The sequence below is a fragment of the Canis aureus genome, chromosome 16, assembly GCF_053574225.1.
Source record: "Canis aureus isolate CA01 chromosome 16, VMU_Caureus_v.1.0, whole genome shotgun sequence".
Taxonomy (NCBI): domain Eukaryota; kingdom Metazoa; phylum Chordata; class Mammalia; order Carnivora; family Canidae; genus Canis; species Canis aureus.
Genome location: NC_135626.1, coordinates 52,582,734 through 52,610,052, shown reverse-complemented (window position 1 = coordinate 52,610,052; position 27,319 = coordinate 52,582,734). Strand labels below are relative to the sequence as shown.

Here is a 27,319-nt window from a genome sequence, read left to right as displayed (position 1 = left end):
CGAGATCATAAATAACTGCCAAATTTTTATTTTTACTCTTTCCTCATCTCTGGTAACACTTTGTAATTTTAATAGTCAGAAAGGGAATAAGAACTTAAAATGGTGCGTACCGTGCTATAAATAAAATACGTTGAATGATGGCTTAAAGCAGCCCATGGACCAAATCCTCCTTGCTGCCTGTTTTTGTAAATACAGTTTTATCAGATTGGAGCTATGCCTGTTCATGAATGTATTGTCTCTGGCTGCTTTCACACTGTAAGGGCAGAGTTGACTAGTTGGGCCAGAGACCATATGGTTTATAAGCCAAAAATTCTATCTAGCCTTTCACTGAAAATTTTGGCCAGTCCTCGGCTTAAAGGGACAACATGGGAACAAAGCTGTTTCATAAGACATACCTTTTGTGTCTATCAAATATTTCGTAGCCCTTTACTTTACAAATCTCACTAAAGCTACTGGGATTTGGCGAGCAAGTGTATTATGTTACACACGCGCACACACAAGAATGTGTGTTTGCCTGAAAATGTGCACCTTGTCTGACTACAAATTTGGTTACATTCAATGGCTTAAATATTCTGACACCCAGCCAGAATGATTCCATGGTGATAGTGAAAGCAGTGCTTGCTTCACAAATGAAACCAATTGCAGCTGTCATCCACTGTCACTTCGACTTAATTATTAATATAAAGACAATTGGTTTGGAGCACACAGAACATTGGAGATTTGAAGATAATTGTTATGAAATAATTCTGCCTAGAAAACCAGTAACAGTACATGATTTTTATTGTGCGCCTGTCAGTGCAAAAATCTGACTGTCAAGCCCACTTTAAACATGGATACAAATATAATAGGAGGTTTGCCTATGCCTTTGGATTGGTAAACCGAAGCGAGAAACAAACACACACCTGCGGACTAGTGGGCAGACAAGCTTTAAGTGCAGATACAAAGAGATGCTACTTCTTTAAGCGAAAAATTCAGAGCAAAAAAGAGGGAGCTTTTACAGGGGGAGAACTCTGCACAGTTATTTCAATGTTGAAGAATATCACCCTTGGCTTTCTTTTCTCGGCACAGATGTTCATCTGCATCCCATCTGATCCGAATATTCGGCTCTCTTGGCACACATCTCTTTATCTCAACTGTGTGTTCTTCCTCTGGGCCAAACTCCAGTGTCACAGATGTGCAAAGAGAGAGAAAGGAAAGAGAATATAAGGGATGGAAAAGCCTGAGCTCAAATTTATCAACAGGTCCTTATGGGTGCTGTTTATTTCCCTAAACTCCCACCTGTGCTCGTGCAAGTCTGATAGACCAATCTGGCCACAAATCTCCTCTCTGTGAAAGAATTCTTTTTCAAGAACTAATGCCTTACGGAAATAAGTCTTAAAAAAAAAAAAAAAGTTGAACACAGGATAAACCAACCGCAAGTCCTTTATTTATTTACTTAGTTTGTGTAGAAAGGGGGAACATAATTCAAAATACCCTTTGCCTTGAAGTAAACTTAAAAACTGATAAAACCAACAGAATCTTACTTTTTATACCACATCTTGTCTCTAACTCTGGGCAGCATCAAAGAACCATTGGCTATTCTTCTGTCCTAGCGGATGCATAGACTCTGGGGAGAAGCCTTTTAGTTAAGGTTCATACATTTTTCACTTTTTCAATCTCTCAATTCCCCAGTGAAAATCTCCAAATAGCCTAATTTTTTTTTAAACCCTGGGTTTCCTCAATGCATTAATTTGTGCTGTAGTATATTGTATTTTGTCCATGGACAAACATTTTATCATGGTTTCCACTTCTTATTCTCTATGATAAGACTTGGCAATTTTTTTCCCCTGTAAAGTGCCAGATACCATCTCTCACAATTCAGCTCTGCAATTGCAACACAAAAGCCACCATAGACAGTATGCAAATGAATAGGTGTGGCTCCATTCCAATAAAACTACACAAACCGTTGGCAGGCCGGATTTGGCTCACAGGCCATAGTCTGATGATCCTTGCTGTACCCCATTGTGGGTTTCTCAGGAGAGTGTATTTCCCTTGTGACTGTTTCCACCAAATGACATTTTTCTTCAATCTGAAGAAATCCTTTTCACATCTGTAAAAAGTTGAAAGCAATTAATTCTCCTCTATTGTTTGGCTGGGATTCTCTTAATTTCATCATCATTTTTTGAAGGATATTTTCACTGAATACACAATTCCAGGTCAACATCTTCCCTCACCACTTGAAAGACACAATTTGATTGTTTTCTAGCATCTGTTGACATCAATGAGCAATCAGTCGATTTCATATAATAAAATCAAATTTCCCCAGCTGTAATCTTTCTTTTCCTTTGGCAGAGTTTAAATTTCTCCTTTTCTTAGCTTTGAGCAGTACGATTGTGATACACCAAGGTATGGTTTTTTTGGTATTTATTCTACTTGGTTTACCTTGAACTCCTTGGATATGTAACTTGATTTTTCCCCCTGAGAATAGGTAATGTCTTCAAAAAATATTTTCTTTTTCTTAAGATTTTTTAAAAATATATTTTTATTCATGAGAGACACATAGAGAGAGGCAGAGACATAGGCAGAGGGAGAAGCAGGCTCCCTGTAGGGAGCCTGATGTGGGACTTGATCCCAGGACCCCAGGATCATGCCCTGAGCTGAAGGCAGAACCTCAACCACTGAGCCACCCAGGTTCCCCTCCAAAAATATTTTCTGCCCTCCCTTTTTCCCCTTCCTATATTGGTCTCCAATCACCTATATTAAACCAGTTTCTATTTTTGCACAGGCCACTGAGTCTCTGTTCATTTTTTTTCAACCTTGGTTTTTTCAAATGTTTTTAAACTTTCCCTCTTTTTGTTTTTTGGAGGTTGTCTTTTTATTTTATTTTATTTTATTTTAAATTCAATTTGCCAACATGCAGTATAACACCCAGTGCTCATCCCATCAAGTGCCCTCTTCAGTGCCTGTCACCTAACTACCCCCTACCCCCACTCACCTCCCCTTCCACAACCCTTTATTTGTTTCCCAGAGTTAGGAGTCTCTCATGGTTTGTTTTCCTCCCTAATTTTTTCCCAAAAAGAAATAAAAGGCATTCAAATGCAAAGAAGAAGTCAAACTCTCCATCTTCGCAGATGACATGATACTGTATATAGAAAACCCAAAAGACTCCACCCCAAGATTGCTAGAACTCATACAGCAATTCAGCAATGTGGCAGGATACAGAATCAATGCAAAGAAATCAGTGGCATTTCTATACACTAACAATGAGACTGAAGAAAGAGAAATTAAGGAATCAATTCCATTTACAATTACACCCAAAACCATAAGATACGTAGGAATAAACCTAATCAAAGAGGTAAAGGATCTGTACCCTAAAAACTACAGAACACTTCTGAAAGAAATTGAGGAAGATGTAAAAATATGGGAAAACATTCCATGCTCACGTAATGGAAGAATAAATATTGTGAAAATGTCTATGCTACCCAGGGCAATTTACATGTTCAATGCAATCCCTATCAAAATACCATGGACTTTCCTCACAGAGTTGAAATAAATAATCTTAAGATTTGTGTGGAATCAGAAAAGACCCCGAATAGCCAGAAGAATATTGAAAAAGAAAACCAGAGCTGGGGGCATCACAAGGCCAGATTTCAGGTTGTACTACAAAGCTGTGGTCATCAAGACAGTGTGATACTGGCACAAGAAGGACACATGGATCAATGGAACAGAATAGAGAATCCAGAAATGGGCCCTCAACTCTTTGGTCCACTTATACTTGACAAAGCAGGAAAGAATATCCAATATTTTTTTAAGATGTATTTATTTATTTGAAAGAGAGAGTGAGACAGCAAGCAGGAACAGGAGGGGCAGAGGGAGATGGAGAGAGAATCTCAAGCAGCCTCCAAGCTGAGCATGGAGCCCGACTTAGGGTTCGATATCACGATACTGAGATCATGACCTGAGCTGAAACCAAGAACCTGATGCTTCACCGCCTGTGCCACCCAGGTGCCCCACAGTTCTAGTAGTTTTTATTATAGTCTGCACATTATGGCGATATGTTATAAAGCATCTGTATTATGCCATCTTTCTTAAAATAATGGGGTGTTTTTTGGTTTTGTTTTTATTTTTGTTTTCAGTTTTGTTTTTTTCCTGACAGGCAGTTAAGCTACTGGCAGATCCTATTATTCCTGTGAGGCTTGATTGTTTTATTATTTCTGAGAACACCGAGATTTCAGTTTTCAATTGAGCCCTAGGGCATGGCCTTTATTCTAAAAGACAGTCTTTATCACTAAGCTGTGACTTTTCTAGGCTCTTACCTGAATGCTTGAGCTTCGCAGAGACATTTCTCCAGTTTTCCTGGGCCAAAATTCCATTTCCACTGTTGAAAAACCTTTGGTGTCACCGTTTCTCTCTCATCTCTGCAGGAAGCAATTTCTGCTGTACCTCACAGTTACTTGCCCTGCATCAGCACAAATTCTCTCAGTGGAGCTCCCTTGATAAATCCTCGTGTAGATCTGGACCTGCCTCTCGATGCAACTCCTTAATTTCCAGGATCTGTTCTGCAAATTCACATTGCTGCAGCAGCCTGAAACTCCCTGTCTTTATCTCTCAACTCAAAGACATTTCTCCTCTCCCTGGCCTCCACTTTGCTCTGCCATGAAGTCTGAACATATGTCCCCAGGCAAAACACCAGGGAATGTGTTTACCTTCTCTTGGGGTAGTTCCCTGAACTACCGATTGCCCAATGCTGGACCACATTGCGTTTCTTTAGAATACTTGTTTACATCAGGAGGACAAATCACAGACAAACATGGATGGGAATTTAGTATCCAATTTTAAACTAATATTTATCATAGGACAGCTGCCACTATGCAAAATAAGTGCCCAGATATTTTAAAGAGCAAATATAAATTACAAAGCAGTTATGGTGAAGTGAGAAAGCTTACCAGTTGTTTAATCAATCAATCAATAAATCAATCTTTCCTAAGAGTTTGATGACTGTTCATGAGCAAGTTGAGTGATGAAAACTTGTAGTAAGTGCATTGTTTTCATGTCTGCAAAAGGAGCCTCATATCTACCTGCCCCATCTGCTAAGTATGTTTTTAGGACATGAGCTGGCATAGTTCAGATAGACATGAGTTTAATTCCCCATGTGATTGATCTCTTACAGTTGTGAGAACTTAAATGAGTTACTTATCCTCTGTGAATCTGAAATTGGGATGGTAGTAACTGCCTCATACCAGTTTTAAAGAATTGAATAAGATAATTTATATAAATTCCCTTAGCATATTAATTGACATATGGTAAATACTCAAGAAAATTTTTTTCAAGAATATGTTAACTAATAATTATATTGGTAATGGTTGTTAATAGTAACACATAGCAGTGTATAACCAGACAAAGTGAAAAATTGAAGGTTATTAACATTGCATTACATAATCATGAGACTAGTCTCTTGTGTTTGAAAAGATGGCTGGAGATAAATTTTTTAATGACCCTGCTTTGATTCAATTCTGGTTAACTGAATATATACAATTACACAATAAGCTATCCAAAAAAAAAAAAATGCTTTTTGGATACTATTTACACAGGCAAAATGAAGAGGGAAAAAGTCAATGAGTGGAATCACCATAAACAATCAATATGAACCAGCCAGGAAAAGAAAGATTTTATCAAAATATTCTATTTCAAAAATAGTTTTTCTTACGTTTTGTCATTTTTTAAGTTTGTTTGTTTATTTTATCTGCTCTAAAGAGGTAATGCTTCAGCTTAAACCATTCTCTTTAGCTTTCATGTGGAAACACAGAAATTGAAGAAAAAATAAAAACATTTGGGATCCATTAATACGTCCTATCAGTCCATTTGAAATTTTTCCAGCTGTCATGTTGTTATTCTAATAACTTCCTGTGCTTAGTCTCTTTCTTTACAAATCTCAATTCTAATTAAAGCGGAACTTTATCACTGAGAATTCCTGAATTACAGGGGAATGCTGAATTTTATCATAAGAGGGAAACACTGAAGGTTGCATAAACAAGTAAAAAATCACCATGTAATGGAATATGTATGAGGCATTATGAATATATGAATATATACTTTGGTGATCCCTTTTAAAATGTGATTTCTGTTTAGGTCTTATTGAGGACACATTTAGTGCTACATAATAGTTAACTGAGACATGTTCTACATTTTTGAGGATTAAATATTAAGAAAAAACCAATTAAGATTCACTGTGAAAATGCTAAGTTACATATTAAATAAGCAGAATAAATATTAAAACTCACAGGATTTGTACAAATTTCTCTAGAGAAGTACTCAGGTCACAAAATGGTCAGTCTGGAGATTTTGCCAACATCAAGCTAATACTGTACAAAAATGAAAGACTGTGAAAGTATGTCTTTCAAAGTATGTCTGGAAGTATATGGTAGTTCCTTGGGCTTCAGTAATCAATCTAAGTGTTAAGACTTTAAAATCAAATAATGCACTTTTTATTAATTTACTTTTTTAATGTCTCGGTGCTCTCTTTGTAGACAAACCATTTCTTTTTAAAATAATCTCATCAAGAATGCTGTTTTTGTTTTGTTTTGTTTTTGTTTTTGTTTTTTTCCCAAGCAATGTCCTTGTTTTTGTCAGAGATCCAATTCAGTAAAAAGCATTATCAAGGTTTCCGGAAAGTATGAATATATATCATGTATTAAGTCAGGATGGAATCTCATTGCCAGCTTTTATTTACAAGTTTGCTGAGAGAAGAACGAGTTGAAGTTTTACATCATTAATAAGAACTGAAGATGCTTTATGCTGCATTCACTGAATTGTAAATGTATTGCCATGCTAAATTACGGCAACGGTATTACTATTTCTTATCATCTGACCTCATATTGTGAAAGCACTAATTTTGGAAATTCTCAAAATAGTTTTGTGGGGCAGACATTAAGTTCAATTTCCTCATTTGCAACATGCAGAATAAAAGAATTTATTCATGCCACTAGAGACAACATATGCAGCAAATCACTCTGTCTTTGGATTCCAGATCTTCGTTCTCCTCCTCTATGTTTGTGTTTAGCGTGGCCATTATTTCTTTTGTATGATACCCAGCACTTAGCAAAGGGCTAATTATACAGTAGATTCTTAGGAAATATGTGTTCCTTGATACACTTCTTTTGATACAAATAGAAAGGTTTTGAAACATAGATTTAATTAACTGAGAGTGAACACGTATTATTCATCAGGTTTCAATAACAAAAACAAATTGAATGTGGAGTTTTGTGTACAGGTGAAGAGATAAACACATAAGAAATGTACAATGTGTGAGAAATGTGCTTGGATAGACAAGCAAAGGGTACTTTGACACTGCAGAGTAGGGATGCTTAATTAGCAAAGCCTCCCATTATATATTATTAATGAGTTTTGTTTATATACACATAAATGAATTATACTTAGCAAAAGAGAGAGAGAGAGAGAGAGAGAAATACACAGTCATGTTTATAAAGACCATCAATGGACAGTGAGACTAGGAGTGATTTTTATTTTGTCAACATATCTGAGGGTCTCTATTTGTGAAAGTCTGTATAGACTGTTTAAAAACCCAGGAGCAGGTGAAGCAAAACAAGGTTAATCAGAAGAAAAAGATGTGATGATGAAGTTGCAGAACTAAAGTGATCAAAAATAGTAAAATAAAAAAAGAAAAGAAGACAGAAAACTGAAGGGATTCAGTACACACCACCCTCAAATATGCTGCATGAGTCCAACTACACGACATTTGGAAAAGGAGAAACGATGGAGATGGTAAAAAGATCAGTGGTTGTCGAGGCTTCAGATGGGGGAATAAATAGAGCACAAGGACTTTTAGGGCAGTGAAAATATTCTGTATGACATCATAGTGATGGATGCATGTCACTATGCATTTGTCCAAATCCACAAAATGTACAACAACAAGAGTGGACTGTAATGTAAGCTATGGACTCTGGGGGATGTTGATGGGTCACCATAGGTTCATCAACTGTAACAAATGTACTACTCTAGCAGGGGAGGTTGATAACAGGAGATGCTATTCACAGGTGGGGACAAGGGCTTCTGTCAGATTTCTGGGGAAATCTTCATACCTTCCCCTCAATCTGGCTGTGAACCTAAAGCTGCTCTAAAAATAAATAAATAAAATAAACATCAAACAAACGAAAACACACCATATAACATTTAGCATAAGAGTTTGTAAAGAAATATCTTCTCAAAAGAGCTTGCTTAGTCTTCCCAAAGGCTTTTCTCGTATTTCCTTTAAAAAGAGAAACATTTCCAATCGGACTCTGCTTTTGTAATGATTACGTCATTCAAGTTGTCTACAGAAATGGGAAGCCTTCCTAAAACTCTCAGACTACAAATGCCAAACTTGGATTTCAAATTCATAAATCCTCAGGTGTTTGGGAAATCATCAAAGAACAAAACTAACCCTGGAGTTTCAGGATTAGACAAAGTAGTTAGTGAATAAATTGAATAATAAGAAAATTTTCTTATACCTCATAGAAATCCCTATTAAAAATTCCTCAGAGATACCTACTATTTAATCATGTCATATTCTTTAATGGATTTATGCAATCAGGTGACCAATAGAAGCCATGAAAACTTAATATCCATTTGCGTATTTATTCATTGATTCAACAAACATATACTAAGCTTATTTGTTTTTAAGGGAAAAGGAAAAACTGATGGAGAAAAGAGATAATATTAAAATAAAGAAAGGGATAAGCACTAGTAGAAAATTATTACAAAACTGAAGTGAACATATGTCTCTGGAAAAATTAGAATGGAATGAAACCAGAGGAGTTAACGAAGGATTTACACCAGAGGAATAGATCATTCTCTACTAAAATACAAAATCATTTTTGTTTAAAAATGAAAGAAAACAAGAAGGTAAATATGCATATTCGCATGTTTTTATCAGACTTATTGGTACTTCAAAAAATCCGTAACACAAAAGTCTACTATATAGAAACTTATTAAGAAGTAGAAGACCCAGGCAAACAAAGAGGCAGAACAGTATTTTGTCATAAGGTCAAAGGGGTGTTGAGAAGTCAGGTGTAATTTTATGATGATCAAATTACAGCATTTGAGGGGAAATGGGCAAGTGAATCTTGTGGCCTAATTTAGAATCTAACTTAAAATGAGTTAACTGTTCAAAAAATGTTAATAAGGAACCTAGATGAATTTTTTTAAAAAGTCAATGAAAACAAAAACTTCAAGTAAGTCCCAAGGGAGGAGGCAAAGATCAAACAACATAACAGGTAAACCAGTGACCAGAAGAATGCAAAGAATGAAATCAAAAGAGTAAGACAAGAAGGAAGCCATTTTGTACAATAGAAAATATTAAAAGATGATAGATGTTCATTGGGTTATATGAGGAAGAGGCTGGTTAAGGTTGGAATATATTATCTTGAAATTATTGAAAATAATCTTCATAAATGTCAAAGCTGATATCAATAAATATCAAGGGATAATAATATATATATATATTTCTGTCAACTCCATTTTTGCCCAATCTTCACATCAGTCTTATATTGTAGACACTGACATTATTAAGGTTACCTGCATTTCAGAGATGAGGGGACCTGAGCACAGAGTGTTAATGGTTAATTGCTGAAATTTCTAAAGTTATTAAGTGACACAGCTAGGACTTTCAACTCCAAAACCTCCAAAACTTACGCTATCCTCTCAGCAAACACTTCCTACTCCATCTGTCCCAAGGAAAAATTCTATTATCTTCCATCCCAGTGACAATCACAACTAAAATTGTATGCACGCCCTTTCTCTCTTGTATTGTACATTACTTAATTACATTACATGCATCATATAAAGTGTCCTGCTTTGTAGGTATAGCTCCGTATTAGCAAGGTATTCCTAACATTTCCCGATATCAGTGTTCTTCATCAAAAGGGACCTCTATACTACTAATTGTAGAAAATGTATTGCAAGCAAGTATGTTACTGGCTAGGACAGGTTAATTTGATCGTAGAGAAATCTCCAAGAAATTATTTACCTCCGTGGAATTTAACTATTACATAGATGAAAAGCAGAAAGAAGCATTCAGCACTGAAATAGAAATGTCTAAGTCACAGTTAAATACATAAGAACTTTCATAGAACAAATCAAATAGATGCTAGCTCCCATCCCTATGACAAATTTCTCAACTATTCCGTTGCCCTGGGTCCCATTATTGCTGTATCTCTCAGCATGATCAATAGTAGAATGAGTTTAAACGGAATTGGGTAAACTGTATGCAATTATATTGGAAAATTAGTTCCAAACCATTTGATGAAAACTCCCATTTTAGTAACAAACAAAATCATAGGTTAAAATTCCTAACTATAGAACATAGGAGGGCAATATGTTGTTTCCTGCTGTGTGCTGAAAAGAACCACTTTTTTGTACTAAAAAAAAAAAAAAAAAATAGAAGTAGCTAAGCTCTAGGTTCACACATGTGGGGATCCATCCTTACCAGGTCTATGATTTAAATTAGTAATAGCCCTGTAATAATAATAATAATTGTATCTGTCTAATGTTTATTTTGTGTACTGACTGTGAGTCAGGCCCTGAACTCCGCTCTCCAAACGCCCGGTCCCTTGGTATGCATGGTTTTCGATTTTCATAATAGTTGAAAGAAACACATATTATTTTCGTTTTTTTTAATTAATTAATTTATTTATTCATGAGAGACACAGGCAAAGACATAGAGGGAGAAGCAGGCTCCCTGTGGGGAGACTGATATGGGATTCTATCCCAGGACCCCAGGATCACGCCTTGAGCCGAAGGTAGATGCTCAACCACTGAGCCACCCAGGTGCCCCACTACTTTCAGTTTTAAAGCAAAGAAACACAAAAATAGAACCTACAAAATGAATCAGACTTAAATTGAGTAAGTTAGTTGCGCTGACAGTCAAATCCACCAAGACTTAAATTTTGGACTTTCATCATCCATTTTATTTTCTCCTCACCTATTATGGAGTTTAGAATACTGACATATTAGAAATAGCCCCTCCAAGAAATGTGGCCGGGGATGGTCCATCCACCTTGCCATCATTCTTCCAAATTCAATCTAGTCAAAAAATCTTAAAAGCCCTAGGGAGAAGCACTACATAAGAGGGGTCACGATTCAAATGAAAGAATACTGGTTTCATCCTGTGCTCAGCAGCTTGAGATTTGATAATTTGGTGTACAATAAGCCAGTTGCATATATCCTTGCAAAATTAATGGTGCATGCATGTCATATGTGGATGCATTTGTATGTGTGTGTGTCGAGCAGGGCAAGGGTCTTCTTTTTCTTCTTCCTCTTCTTTTCCTCCCCTCCTTTCTTTTCCTCTTTATTTTCTCCAGGCAGGAGTTTGATGCCAAGCCTATTTACAAAGTTCAACGTTGGGGTCATGAGAATTTTGCTGCACACAACTGAGAGTTTTATGTTCCTGAGACTCAACAGAGCTTTTATGCTCTTCCTTCTCTTTCTTTGCTGTCGTGTATCTTAACCTCTTCTTCTTGACCTGCCCCAACTGTTATTCAGAATCAGATAGTGAAGTGTGGACGCGGACAGCTAGACATTCAGCTTATTACCTGAGAGTTACTGCGGAAACGCATTTGACAATATTTTGGTGAGTTTTTGCCGCAATGGGATCTATCCAGCTGGTTAGACCACAGTCTTCCTTTGAGCAAGCTTGATCTCCAGAAAGAAATAAGATTAGGGATTTTGGAGTGGCATAGTTCATATATATACACCAGTAAGTTTGTGATTTCAATCGATGACCTTAAAAATAAATTTATAAAGAAAGCCCCCTGAAGGGAATGCTCTTTATAGGACCAGAATCTAGAAAAAGGCTTTCTTCACTGGAGATCAAAAATAGTCCATGTCACAATTTCTAGCTGTGGGTGCACTGTACCCTCAGGAATTAATGACTTCAGAGCCAACTTGCTTTCAGTTGTAAAAACAAGAAAAAAGAGCACCCGGGTGGTTCAGTCTAGTTAAGCTTCTGCCTTCTGCTCTGGTCATGATCCCAGGACACTGGGGTGGAGCCCTGCATTGGGTTCCCTGCTCCACAGGGAATGTGTTTCTCCCTCTCCCTTTGCTGCTCCTCCTGCTTGTGCTCTCTTGCTCTCTCTGTCAGATAAAATCTTAAAAACAAATAAATAAAAACATCAAAAAAGATTTCAAAAATATTTTTAAAAAGAAGAAAAAATATAAGCAATTTTCAATGTACAAAGAAGCTGTGTTGAATTTGTTTTTATGTCAGCTTTTTGGAAACTGAAACACATTTTTCTCCATGGAACCAATGATATATATTGTAGTTAGGTTCTTTAAAAAAAAAAAAAAAGATTTTATTTATTTATTCATGAGAGACACACACACACAGAGAGAGAGAGAGAGAGAGAGGCAAAGACACAGGCAGAGGGAGAAGCAGGCTCCATGAAGGGAGCCTGATGCAGGACTCTATCCTGGGTCTCCAGGACCACACCCTGGGCTGAAGGGGGTGTTAAACTGTGGAGCCACTGGGGCTGCCCTGTGGTTAGGTTCTTAAGTTGGTCAACAAAAAGTCTATTTAAGTAATAATATATTTGAAATATAGTGTTAATGGCACTCACCTTAGGTCCAGGTGTTGGTGGCCAAGGGCCAGAGAGAACTGGATGGAGGAACATAGGAAAATAGATTCCCCCCTCCCTTTAAAGATCTGATATCAAATCATCTGTAGATATTGCAAAAAGGCATTTAGTGGTAGCTTTTTCTTTTAAAAACAGAACACGTTTGTGTGTTTTGGAGTTTTGAAAAAGAATAAAACTTAGCATCACCATAAAATCACACACAAGAAGTAACCACTACTAGGATGCATTGAATAAGTGCAGAGGCTGGTTGCAAACAAAATACATGGTATGAATTATTTGTCTGTCTACCTATGAAAATCTCTAAAAATACATAAATACGATTTTTATTTGTGCAGACTATTTTCTGCTAAAATAGTCGTTCGGAATACCTAAATGCTTTTGTTGGGATAAATGCTTCAAATTGTTCTTGCTGGGCCAGAGTATCTGCAATGCAAGCCCTTGATGGGTATTGCCATTGACCCTTGAGAAAGGTGGCTCTATTTTATGTTTTCATCAGAAGTATGTGCAAGTAGCTGTGCTAAAATTTTGAAATAAGTTTTTGTCTTTGGCGTCATTTCATTTTCCTTCCTGTGCTCTTTCTAAACCCATCCCTGTTGGTTGCTCTTTCTGGGTTTCTTCCACACCAAAGACGGTGGTACCTTGTGCACTGTAAACTTCTCTAGAAACACAGAATTACTCATCCTATTGCATTATTACTTGGAAAGCGTTCTTATCCTATTGCATTATTACACAGAAAGTGCTCTTTATCCAAATTGCCACCAGGTCTCCAAAAATTGCATGGATGCATCCGTGAAAAGCTTCCCAGTGAGTGCATCTGCAGAACTGGAAAAGGTTGGTTTTAGGAATGAACGGCACATCCTAAGGAGCAAGTATTTTCTACGGCGTGCCATCATTCAAGGTATATGAAAAGCCCAGTGTCAAAAGAAACACTAAAATACTGGATTTCTGAATACATGGAGGCTGGAGATGATGAATTACACTTATTAAATCATTAACAAGAGCCTAAGAAATAGCTACATATTTTGACTTAGATGAGCCCATTTCTAAGATGTAATCAAAGGGCTGATGATAGATTTAAGTAAAAGGAGTTCATCTAGGGTTGTTTAAATACAGAAAAATAGGGACACCTGGGTGGCTCAGTTGGGTAAGTGTTTACCTTTGGCTCAGGTCATGATCCCTGGGTCCCTGGATCTAGCTGTGCTGGGCTCCCTGCTCAGTGGGGAGTGTGCTTCTCTCTCTCTCCCTCTGCCCCTCCTCCTGCTTGTGCTCTCTCTCACTATCTCTCTTTCTCTCTCTCAAACAAATAAAATCTTTTTTAAAAAAAATAAAATAAACAGAAAAATATTAGATACAAATGTCAATCATAACACATTCATGTGAAGGAATGAATAAACACTCTTAACATACCACATGTGAGAGATGTTAATGGTATACAGGATGATGGTAATACAGTTAGATTATAAAAGTTAAAATCCTGGGTGCCTGGGGGGCTCAGTTGGTGGAGCATCTGCCTTCAGCTCAGGTCAGGATCTCAGGGTCCTGGGATCCCGTGTCTAGCCTGCTTCTCCTTCTCCCTCTGCCCCTATCCCTGTGCGTTCTTGAGCTCTCTCTCTCTCTCTCTCAATCAAATAAAAAAATAAAATCTTTTCAAAAAAGTTTGAATCCTCATAAATTTGTTAAAATTGGATTCCTGGGTCGATCAATCAATCAAGCTGCAGATACTAGTCATTTTGATATTGATCATAAATGGCAATTTCAACTTTCTTTTCCATACCTTGCTGCAGGATGAATTTGCACAGCTGTCAGAGCCTGAGTTGGGAAGTTTGTTTTAATAATGAGCTCTTACAGTCAAAAGTCAATAATAAACTCTCTGAGCCTGTATTTATGAATTTTTGTCAGTGGCAAACAAGCTGCGGAAAAACACACATGCAAATTAGAGTCCCCAGATCCTTAAAGAAACAACGGCCCTATTTTTGCCCCTGCCACTTCTCATCTTCAATAGTACAGGTGCTGGGTTCTTTTTCCCATCTCTATGGCCCAGAATAAAAAATAAATAAATAAAGACACACAGTCTCCTTGTCATTGCCATGCTCAGCAACAAGCATTTCAACTGGGGTTTATGAGGCAATAAATTATTGTTCCCTGTCCTGGCAAGTAGCTTTTCTGAAAGGCCACATCCGGTCTTTGAGGCACTAGCTTTTATTATGCATTTCATATTGAAACAAAGGTCAAATTAATTGACCTTATCTATGTGAAAAACCAGCTGGTTGCCTAGAGAAATAAAATCTTTTACAGAGACTTTGGGAACAAGTAAACAACAGGAAAACCCAATCCAATGGCAGCTGGAATCTGCAATTAGAAATAGAATAAATTTGGAGGAATTTAATTTTTAAACGATCAGTTAAGAATCAACAATTACATTTTCTCCAAGGAACAATAGAGCCAATGAGACTCCAAATGTTATCTGCACCTACACAAAATGTTTCCCAAATTTCTTCACGAATATTCACGTTGAGGGAGGGACACAGAAAAGTTGCAAGCCTTCCATTCTGCGGACAAATGTTGCAACCCTTTCTACATGGTTAACTAAATCATTCAACATTCCAAAGAAATCACTTTTCCATCTGAAAGAATCAAAGTCGGAATATAGTTTTATTTTCCCAAAAGAAATACAAAATAGATACTTTATGCCCTCTGAATCTCCCGTAATTATATGTACCCACCCAAAGACTGAAAATTTTAATGCAGAGACCAAATAGAATAGAAGAGGAGGCTGAGTTATTTTTCTAAAGCATCTGTTCTTCCATTTTTTCATCTGGTAAATGGGATGATAATTCTTCCATCTCATCACGTTAGGGAAAAATCAAAACAGAAAATGTAAATAAATATCTCAGCACTTAGTGTCTGGCAATGCACAATAAACATGTTAACCTTCAGTGTTGCTTTTAAAAAAGTCCAATAATGATTCAGAACCACAAAATGCAATTGTCCCCACTTGTAATACACACACAAAAAAAATAAGCTTAGGTCTCCAATTTCTTAGTTTATTGCTTTTCTCCTTTCTTTCTTAGTTTAGATATGCAAACACAGCCCTTGACACGGTTTTGTGTGAAAAATGATTTAGAGTGCTGTGCTAGTGGACAGGCATTATGAGACCATAGATAGTTGTGACTCTCCTATGTGAATTTGACTCACATGTGAATTTAACAAGTGTGCAAAGAAATAAGGGATTGGTGAGACCTGAGAGACGTACGTTCCCCATGTCTCCAATTTTAATTGCCAGCAAACTTATGACTCTTTGCCATGCAAAATAAGTATTTTGAATTTATCATATGCAAACAAAATGGGGACATTGGATTTGATGGATGAGATTTTCCTGCTGTCACAAAGCCCACATCGGGTGGAGGCCTGCTGTATCATCCAGTATGGAAAAGATTAAGCCAGAGAAGGCACATCTGCATGGTGGGACGCTGAAAAAGTTAATGGCTGTGAAAAAGGGTTTGAACTTCTAGCTGAGGTCAGAAGCAGGGTGATTTAGTGACTTTAGTAAACAGACTCGCAATGAGGTAAAATGAAATTTGGTTTCATTTTGGTCAGTACCTAGAGAAAGAACATCAATAAAGTTTTCAGTGCTCAAAGGTAAGTTCAAGGCCTGCTTGGAAAGGGAATGACTTGCAAAAATCAGTTCATTGTTCTAGTCGATCGTAATTGTATCTTTTTTATTTCACCCAACTCAGGATGTAATTTTAGAAATGAGACACAGAGATAATGTGAATCAGTCAAATTACAAAGAATTCCAAAAAAAAAAAAAAAAGAAAGAAAGAAAGAACAAAAGAAACAAAAGAAAAAAAGAAAAAGAAAGAAGAAAGGAGAGATAAGTGACCCTGGACATTTGAACATAAAGGTTGGACTGAATCTTCCGGAACCAGAAGAACTGACTCTTACCTCTTCCTTAAATTCATAGGTAAGGCAAATGCTAATCAATATGCGAGGCTGATTTAACATAACAACACCATGTTCCTGAATATGCTTTTTAAAATTCCTGGTGTTTGCTTGTGAGGTGATATCTGAGGTTAGAGGGAAATAAATTCAAAATGAAAGAACAGGTCAGAAGTCAGTAGAACAAAGCTACTGATTTTGGAGCTGGGTGTGGAGAAAAGAGGGACAGAGACAATGAGATGCCTCTGCAAAGAATTTTCTTTCCATTTCTCTAAAGATGTAATAACCAAAAATGATCTCTACTTAGTAGAAAGGACTGATGGCACGTCTCCAGAAATCCGTGTACAGACAAGGGCATGGACACAACCTCACAGGAAATATATTACTGGATCTTGGGCCATCAGGTAGATCCATTGGCTTATCAGATTTTTGGAGGGATGTGAGATTCAGACACAGTTGCTGGTATTTCACAGGCATTCATAGGAGTCTTGGAGGAGTGATCCTATGTCCTTTGCTGCATAAGAAGGCCAGTTTGGGGACGGAAGGCTGATCAGATTCCTGTAGCCTCCACGTCTCCAAGCTTCCTGGTGGAAAGCAAGAACGTGCGTGAGCTGCTTTGACTCCAAGTACCCCAGGAACCGCCAGTGAACCTGAAAGCCCCCACATCTGGCTACAGCTTGCCCTTGTTTGCTTTACATTCTGCACACAGACGACCACCCTGGCTGTGAATTCAGGGATGGCCCAGCCTTCTTGACGCATGGCCAGGGGAGGTGGGGAATCTGTAAACTCACCTGGTCCGAGGGTGAGGCCCACCACATTTTTTTTTAACCCGCCTTTGTTTTTGTTAGTGTTAGTCCTTTGGAAAAGGGTTTCTGCAGCAGCGAGCACACATTCATCATCCTTTCTCCTTTGCTTATTCCTTCTCCATCAGGTATAAACTGTGTCCTGGCCAAGAACTGGTCAGTGCATTACAGGGACGTTCCCAAACACATAACCCTACAGAACAGAAACTTCTGGGTAAGATGCCTCCAGTAACAACCCACTTTCTGCAGATTTTGTTTAGCTGTGTGGCCGTTCAGATGGTTTCTTTTCCAAAATTATCTTCTATCTAGAAGAAAAAAATTATTTTTTTAATTTTTATTTATTTATGATAGTCACAGAGGGAGAGAGAGGCAGAGACACAGGCAGAGGGAGAAGCAGGCTCCATGCACCGGGAGCCAGACGTGGGATTCGATCCCGGGTCTCCAGGATCGCGCCCTGGGCCAAAGGCAGGCGCCAAACCGCTGCGCCACCCAGGGATCCCTAGAAGAAAAAATTAAATACAAGAGCAAACTCTCAAGGAGCATAGACGTGATGAAGTCCAACGTGTTGCACTTAAAAATCAATGTTTGGGAATAAGACAAGCAGAGATTATATAAGAGAACGGCAACCTGAATGCTCTGGGAGTTAATAGACAACAGAACAAGCTGCTCTTTTGTATTTTCAGAAATTCATTAGTTTTTTTTTTTTTAATGGTGTATATACAAAACTGAAAAGGAATCAGTCAAGAAACAGTTCTTAAAAAAAAATCAAACAATGCAATCTTTAACCTTTGTTTCTTTTCTTTCAAAACAAAAATAGGACTGTTTTTGTGGGAATTCAGATTCCAGGGACACAGCATCAGGGAAAGTAGTTGAACAGTGAAAAATTATATTGAAACATTTGTCTGTCCCCACACTGGACATATTTCTGGGCACAAATGACAGGATGAAATGCTATTTTCTCATTTATTTGTTTGTTATAGGTGCCTTTAAGTATATCGTCAAGTAACTAAAATTTTCTGCTATATTAAGAAAACCCAAACAAAAACAGTACAACAAAAACAATCTAGATTCACACTTTTTTCCTTTTATATGTTAAATATGTAAAATATAATGTGTGCAGGAAAAATCTAGATTATGTCTAGGAATCACACACCACTGCATCTGTTGCCACCCTCCTGGCCTCTCATTCATTCTTCTCCTCGCTGAAGGGTCAGTAGGATTGTCTCCTCTCCCTTGTTGGGGAGGTTGCCCCATAGAAGCCCATTGATCTGCCTCCTACCCACAGAGTAAGGCTTCGCAGAATTTTTCCAGAGCATATATTACATCTTATCTTTCTCAATCATAAGTGTCCAGAAGTCATTGTCTAGGTTTTTTATTTTTTTTTTTAAGATTTTATTATTCATTCATAAGAGACCCAGAGAGAGAGGCAGAGACACAGGCAGAGGGAGAAGCAGACTCTGTGCAGGGAGCCTGATGCAGGACTCGATCTCAGGACCCCAGGATCACAACCTGAGCCGAAGACAGATGCTCAACCACTGAGCCACCCAGGTGTCCTTATCCAAGTGTTTTTCTTTTCTTTTCTTTTCTTTTCTTTTCTTTTCTTTTCTTTTCTTTTCTTTTCTTTCTTTTCTTTTCTTTTCTTTCTTTTTCTTTTCTTTTTTTTCTTTTCTTTCTTTCTTTTTTTTTTTTTTACCAAAAATGCTGTCTTATAATTGTCTAACGGTTGGGAGAACTTGATTCACAGAGTTGTCTACATTTCTGAGGAACAGCTTTCTAACTACACACTTAAGTCTGCAGATATTATAGGACTGGCTCTATTAAGCCTAATCCCTGAAAATTCCACTTATGGGAACTGCTGCTCCAAATAACCTGGATAAAGATTAAATAGATGGATATGGACATAAAGCAAAGGAGAGTATAATGGGGAATGTGGTGGTTGGACATCACTAACAAGGAAACGAAATGCATCTTTTTGAAATGCGCACCATTGCCATGGCTGTGGTTGGCAGTGTATGTGGGAAGTGTTGCTCAGACATTGTCTAAATTTCAACTGCAGAAAATATATGTGCAAATAAAGAAAAGTAATTAGACCCTATTGCTAGAGACAAATAGTGTTGTATGTTTAGCACTAAATGTTCAATGTTTCAACTGTGGATGGTAGATTTTCTCTATTTAAAAGAGGCAAATTGAACACCAATAAAAAATAAATTTATTATTGAAAAAAAAAAAAGAGCCAGTAGAGGGCACCTGGGTGGCTCAGTGGTTGAGCTTCTGGCTTCGGCTCAGGTCGTGATTCCGGGGTCCTGGGATCGAGTCCTGCATCAGGTTCTCCTGCAGGGAGCCTGCTTCTCCCTCTGCCTATGTCTCTGCCTTTCTCTCTGTGTCTCTCATGAATGAATAAATAAAATCCTTAAAAGAAAAATAAAAGAGCCAGTATCGATATGGATTTTCCTGACAACTGGGACAGGAATAAATTCTCAGATTTCTAGCATCTTTTAATTTGAAAAGCAGGTAAAGATGTATTTTACACACGACACATATCTAAAGAGCTTTATAACTTTTGTGATAACTCCAGAAAATGGACAGCTCATTATTTGTGTATTTCAGTACCATCAGCATCTAACATAATGTGGTCCGTGGCAGTGAGTCCATAAATATTAATTTGTCAAATTATGGCTGAATCACTAGGTTTCCCTTTGTGCCGACTTATGTCTCATATAATCTTTCTGAAAACAGTCCTGGTTGCCTCTCCTACCTGTATCAATCTTTAGGGAGAAAGTTTACACAGAGAACAGAGAATTTGATTGGCCCAGTATCCAAGTCATAACAAATATCTGATTGCTCAAACTAACAAATGAAATTAATGAATTGGAAACCTCAAAGTCAGCTTTTTTTTTTTTCCTCTTGGAGATAGGAATCTATTCTTAATTCCTCTTTTTGGGTTTTAGAGATCGCCTTCCTAGTGACACCTTGCATTGGCCAATAGCAGAAAGTGCTTTTATTTCCTGAACGATTCAAGGTGTAAAAAGAAAGTGGCAGGAAGAATGCAGATTGGTCCTGTAAATGGTAGCATCCAGTCTAAATGGTTTGTCTGTACTTAAACACATCACCCATACTGAGGCACTGAAGCATCGTGCTGATGGTTTTAGACTTCCGTGCCTTGGTAGGTTCAGACATTGCATGCTACACTTACGTCTGGGGAAAGATAGATGTCTGTTAATTCTCCAGATGTGCTATCGGTCCAACTACACTTAGATTCACGTCTGGAAATGTTTAAAATAAATGGCTGGATTTTTTTTTCCACTTTATTTCTGGATATCTTAGTATCCTGGATTCCTGTCCACAGCCAGTTTGTATCTTTCTTGATCTTCATCACCATACTAGGAATTCTCCCTCCGACTATCTATATAATAATGACATATCATAGCATTTTTCAAAGGTCGTTTGTTTTCAAAGGGTTGGGTTGGATTTTTTTTTTTTTTAACTTCGGATGGAAGAGTGGATTTTTACTGATGTGCTGATACTTCCACCTAGTGGCCACAGTGGAGGGTACAACTGTCTTCTGTTGGACAACTACAAATACATTCCTGGATCTTCTATAATTCAATCAGTTGGGAAATATTTCTGGAGTTCTTTCCATTCACTACACGAAACAAACAGAACATAATGAATAAAACTGTCTCGCTTTAGAAGTAAAGATAAGATAATGAATTTAAAAATACTCCAATATGCTTACTGAAATGCATGGTTACCTATTGAATTTTTAATAAGCATATTTTTAGAACGATTGTATATTTACAGCACAGCTGCAAAGATAATACAAGGGTTCCTGTATCCACTTCATTCAGCTCCTCCTTATGCTAACATCTTACTTTTTTCATGGTGCTTCTGTCAAAACCAAGAAATTGACTTTGGTACCTTATTATTAACGATTAGTAGTGTCTTCAGACCTCATTTGGATTCCACCCGGTTTTCTACTTATGTTCCTTTTCTGTTCCAGAGTCCAATTCAGGATACTACATCACATTTCATTTTATGTCTCCTTGATCTCTTCTGGTTGGTTCTTTTTAATATATCAAATTATTGTACTCTACTGCAATTATTTGGGTAGCAATAAAAAGAACAAAAAGAGAGTACAATATGTGTATCTGTGAGTGAATTAACTATTATATTCCAAAGAGATTATCTTCAAGGTTTGAAAGATGTTAAGAATTGGGGAAATGACAATGTTTGGAAGAACAGAATGAGAATGTGCTGACTCCTTTTCAAAATAAGAATCTGGGAACAACATTTTCTTTGTTCGTTTCTGGTTGGCCTTTGAGCTCTTCTCACAAGGGACCAGTGCTACCCTGAGCTGGTAGGTGACCAAGCTGCTACTTAATGGAAAAAAAAACAATAATTGGAAGAAGCAGCAACAAATACCACATTTAAGAAGATCAGAAGAGGGAGCTTCATGGTTAAAAAAATATCAATATCCTTTCAGAACCCAGATGTACATCTGTATCTAGCGAGTGTAGACTGCCTTAGGCCACAGTGACTTACAACTCTCCAGGTCATCACAGTCTACACCACTTGATTGGCAAATAATAACTTCTAATCTGAAGTTATACTGATGCTATAGTATAACTTTTATATTTAACTCACAAATACTATTTGTGGGACTCTCCACCCAACCACTTTGTAATCACTCATAATAAAGAATAATGTATTTTACTTTGATCCTGTTATGTGCTTCACGTAAATATAAACTGGAAGACAAAAATCATCTACTCACCCATTCACTCATTCATTCGTCCCACAAATATTCAATGTCTATCACAGGCAAGTCATCCCTCTAGTTGCTAGATAGGCAGAGAAAAATAACAACATCCCTGATTTTATGAAACATCACAGACTCTGAGTTGGAAATAAAAATTTCCTGATTGGCCATGAGAGTAAGCATCTCTCTACTTTTCTCTTCTGCATTACTTTTTCTCTTTTGCAATCCACTTGTTCTGTTGCTACTTTCTATGACCAAGCTCAAGAGTCTTATAAAAGGCTGCTACAGGATCAAATGGAAGAGCCAAAAGCATGCAGCTATAAGATAAATAAGCTGAGTGCCTCTGGTTGTATCAGAGCTCAATTTCTAAATTATGTGAGACTTTTTAAGAAAGACTCCAGTGGTAAGGGGATGGCAGTTTGGTAGCAAATGAGCACCTGCTTTTCCAGAAAAAAAAAAAAACTTATTTTAAATGCAAAGAAAACCATTATTAAGTGCTTCAGGTAGAGTCAAGAATATATAAAAATTTAGTTTATGATAAAGATAGCTAAATAAGTAGGGAAAGAAAGAAAAATTTAGTTTATGATAAAGATAGTTAAATAAGTAGGGAAAGAAAGACTCGTTCACAAACATTGAGGAAGAAATTTTCTTTCTTTGAGGAAAGAAAAAACAGATTTCTCCTAAATCACAAAACATACTGAAAAAAATTAGATAAATTAAATGGTGTGGAAGGAAGAGGACGCCGTCCAACATTTGAAAAAAAAAAAAACTGAATTCACTCCTTACATTGTAAGATTTTTTTAAAGTAATTTCTACACCCAACATGGGGCTTGAACTCAAGCCCTGAGATCAAGAGTTGAATGTCCCACTGACTGGGCCAGCCAGGCTCCCTGAATTTGTTATTTACTTAAGGAGGCAAAGCTGTGCTTTTTTTAGGCATGGTTTCCCTGATTGCAAGGCAGGAAGCTTATCTTAATAGGGATTTGGAAAGGGTAGAGTTCAAGGCTTTTATAGTCAGGAGGGGATCTATGTCAGCTATGGAAGTATGGGAATGTGCTTCTCCAGGTGGGCTTATTGTTGATTGACTGACTAGCTTTCAGAAATGGCTGTGGTGGCTGTAATGCACCATCTGAGCTTCAAAAACGTGTGGCTTTACCAACTGTCTGGCTTTCAGAAGCATAACCATGGACCAGAATTGTCACCAGTCTTTAAACAGACTCTGCAGATAACATAATGAAGAATGGGCAAAAGATTTGATCAGGCATAGTGTATATATATAGTAAATATATATAGTAAATATATATAGTAAATACATATATATAGTAAATATAGTGTGTGTGTGTGTGTATATATATATATATATATATATATATATATATATAAAGAATAAGCATAGGTAGGTAAAAAAGAAAGATGTTTGGTACCATTAGTCCTTAGAGATATGCAGTCTAAAACCACAATGAGAAACCATTACTTGAATTAGGCTACAGTGAAAAAGATTGATCATAGTAAGTGCCGGAAGGCACTGGAATATACTCTTGGTGGGAACGTAACATGGTACCATCTGTTTGGGAAAAAAATTTGATGGTTTATTTAGGAAGTTAAATATACATCTGCCATTCATTCGTGCCATTCTAGTTCTACATTTTTAACAGAGAGAAATGAAAGCATGCGTCCGTACAAAGACTCATACACAAATGGTCATCGCAGCTTTATTCGTAATAGTCAAAAAATGGAAACAACACACACAATGTTTACCAAGAGAGGATGGATTAAAAAAAAATAAGCTATCTCCATATGATTAAATACTAGTCAATGAAAACGAATGAGCTATTGATACACCTAGCAACGTGGATGAATCTTAATAACTTAGGCATGCTGAGTGGAAGACATCAAAAAGGTATATACTTCAACCTTCTATTTTTATCAATTTCTAGAAATACAAACTAATTTTTAGTGACAGAAAGTGGTTGATGTTTACCACATGAGTGGGGGTGGTGGTGGTGGTAGAAATTACCAAAGGGTCTGTCTAGGAATGAGATTCGTGAGTAATATGGTAAATCCACGTTTAACTTTATAATAAGCTGACAAACATTTTGTATTCCCACCAACAATGAATGAAAATATGCCTTAAAATTTTATATAATATATCCTTGTTGGATTTCAGTATTTTCATTTTTCTTTTTTTTTTCTTTCTTAACTGTAGCCATTCTAATAATTGTATAGCAGTATTTGTTGTGGTTTAAATTTACATTTATTTTAAGGCTAATAATGTTGAGCATCTTCTCATATGGTCATTTGCCATCTGTATATTTCCTTTGCTGAGGTGTCTGACTATATTGCTCTCTCTTTTTAACTTAAATTATTTTTATATTGTTATTTTGTAAGAGACCTTTATATATTTTGGACACAAGTCTTTTATCAGACATGTATAACAGAAAAATATTTCTTCCCATTTTATGGCTCGTTTTCCCATTCCCTTAGCAATTTTCTTTCACAGAGCAAATATTAATGGAGTCTTTAATCTGAATGGAGTCTCATTTACTTTTATAGATTGTGATTTTGGTTTTATATCTTAAGATATCTTTGCCTAACCAAATGCCACAAACATTTTCTCCAGTGTTTTGTTTGAATTTTTCTATATTTTTGTGTATTAATTAGGTGCATGATCTGTTTTGAATTAATTTTGTATAGGGCATGAAGTATATAGTATATCTCTTAGTCTCTCTCTCTCTCTCTCTCTCTCTCTCATAGAGGTCTAAACATTACCATCACTATTTCAACGTGCTGACTAGGATTGGTGGTGGTGGACTGTGTTGCCATATTTGTGATCTGGGGATAAAAATAACCATTAAGTCTATGCCAGTTGTAGTTTCTTATTATTGTCAATGCTTTCCAGGAACTTAAAGAAACTTCTAGTGAACTAGACGTTGTTATGATAGATAAATGTTGAATTTTGAGTGTCATCTGTTGATTAATTAGGTTGTTTTGGTTGTCACATCTCCTATATACTTGCTGACTTTCTGTCTACTCCTATCATTTGATGGGAGAAGAATGTTAAAGTCTCTGAGGAAATTGATAAGCTTGTCTGGTTTTCTTTTCAGTTCTATTATTTTCCTTTATGCATTCTTGAATACTTTTGTTGGGTAAACATTTAGGATTCCCATGTTTTATTGATGAATTGACCATTTAATCATTATGAAATGTTCTTTTTTTTTTCCCTCTGTCATTTTGTTTCTGAATTTGTTTCATATTAATATAGCCACTGCATCTTTATTTTGATTAGCATTTACATGTTATATTGTTGCCATTGTGTTTTGCTCTTAATCCATCCATGTCATTATATTTCAAGTGTGTTTGACAACTCATTGGAAATAATGGTAATGTTTCTCAAATAATGGGGAACAATCCCAAAAATTGGGTTTTGTTAATGTTATTCGGTCTGACAATTCCTGACTTTGAGTCCTTGTCTTTAGGCCATTGGTATTTAATGGGACATTGATATGATTAGACTGGGTCTCACACTTTAAAAAAGTTTCTGTTTATATGTTCTTTTTGTTCTTCTGTATACCCTTTTATTATAGACTATTTAAATATGTTTAGTATTCTATTTTAATCAGTCTATGTATTGGTTTAGGCTCTCTCTACTTGTATTATTAGAAGTAACTCTAGGGGTGATAATACACACATCTAATTTTTCAGTCTGACATTATTATTTTACCAAATCAATTGAAGTTTGGAAATATTACAATCATAGAATGACTTTTACTTTATACAACCCTTATGTCATAGTTGTCATACATATATTACATTTGCAAAACATTGAACATTGTCAAAATTTTTGCTTTCAGTACTCTTCATACTTTGAAAAATATAGGAAGAAAAAAACATAGTGTTTCCTTACTCAGATATTTTTCCTTTCCATGGCTTTTCCTTTATTCTTAAATCTCCAACTCTCTCTATGGTATAGTTTTCTTCTAGACTAAATAATAATATTAGCATTTCTTTTGGAGCAACTAATTCTATTATAACTCCTACAACTCAGAATGTTTTAATTCTCCTTCATTCCTGAAGGATATTTTCATTAGATATAAAGTTCTGAGTTGATAGCTACTTTTGCTATTATATTGAAGATGTTTTCTACTGTCACCTGGACTCCACGTCTTCTGCTGAGTCATCTCTAGTCTTTAAATCATGGCCCCCAAATATAGATGACACTTTCACATTTTTCTCATCTTTGGTTTTAGATGGTTTGTCATAATATGCCAAGCATGGTTTTCTTTGACTTTTGGTTTCATTTTATTTTTCTGTTGTTATCCAATACCAAGGTTTCTTTGAAGCAAGTTCAAGTAACATGAAGACAGAAAAACAAAGCAAGAAAGCAATGTAGTTTACCCAGAATTTTCTTTCAATTTTTCCCTACCAACTATAATCATTTCATCCCTTCCACTCATTCCTAACTGACTCAAATTATGATTCTTCTCTTCTACTCCATAAATAATACTTTTGCCAATATCTCACATAATATCTATTTCAATAAATGTAATGGAAACATTTTGGTCCTTATGTTTATGGATCTCTCTGCTGCAGCTTGTAACACATTTGACCACTCCATGCTTCAAGAGAATTATACTGGCTTATGGAGCACTACACATTTGATTTCTGGTGCCCCTTCCCCTTTTCTAAACCAGTTTCTCTTCATCTTTTAGTTCCATAAATGCTGCGAGGCCTCATAGTTCTCTCTCAGTCCTTATTTTAATACCATTCACAAGCAATGTAATCAATGTCATGGTTCATCTTTATCCCATAAATGCAACTCACAAATATACATATGTCCAAAGTGTATCTTTTTGCTGAACAACAAACCAGTCTAACCCAACCATCTATTGGCCATCTCTACTTGGATAGCTCTCAAATATCTTGAAGTCAGCATTGCCAAATTTGAATTTGCATTTCCCACCAAGTATGCTCTTCTGCCATTATTTAAAGCACTTTCCAATAAATAATAATATACTGTGCCTAATCAGAAACCAGAAATCTTAGCATGGGTATAAATCTTCGTCTTAACGTGCTCATCTATCGGGTAGCACACCTTGTCAATTCTCCCGCCTACATACCTCTTAGGTGAGTGGATATGACTCTTTTCTCACAGCTGCCATGTGCTCTAATCCAAATCACCATTGCATATTAGTGTAATGCAAGAGTCCCTC

General features: G+C 36.6%; 2 long non-coding RNA genes across 2 annotated transcripts in view; one reads left to right on the top strand and one right to left on the bottom strand.

Annotated features, from left to right (window-relative positions):
* The window catches only part of LOC144286924 (uncharacterized), a 1,061,786-nt gene that overhangs the window by 673,671 nt on the left and 360,796 nt on the right, over positions 1-27,319 (top strand). The gene's annotated exons all lie outside the window — the stretch shown is intronic.
* Positions 763-27,319, bottom strand: LOC144285387 (uncharacterized). Its single transcript, XR_013353657.1, has 3 exons — positions 27,227-27,319; positions 1,944-2,089; positions 763-1,158 (listed from the first exon to the last, which is right to left on the bottom strand). It is a non-coding gene; the product is annotated as an uncharacterized LOC144285387 (long non-coding RNA).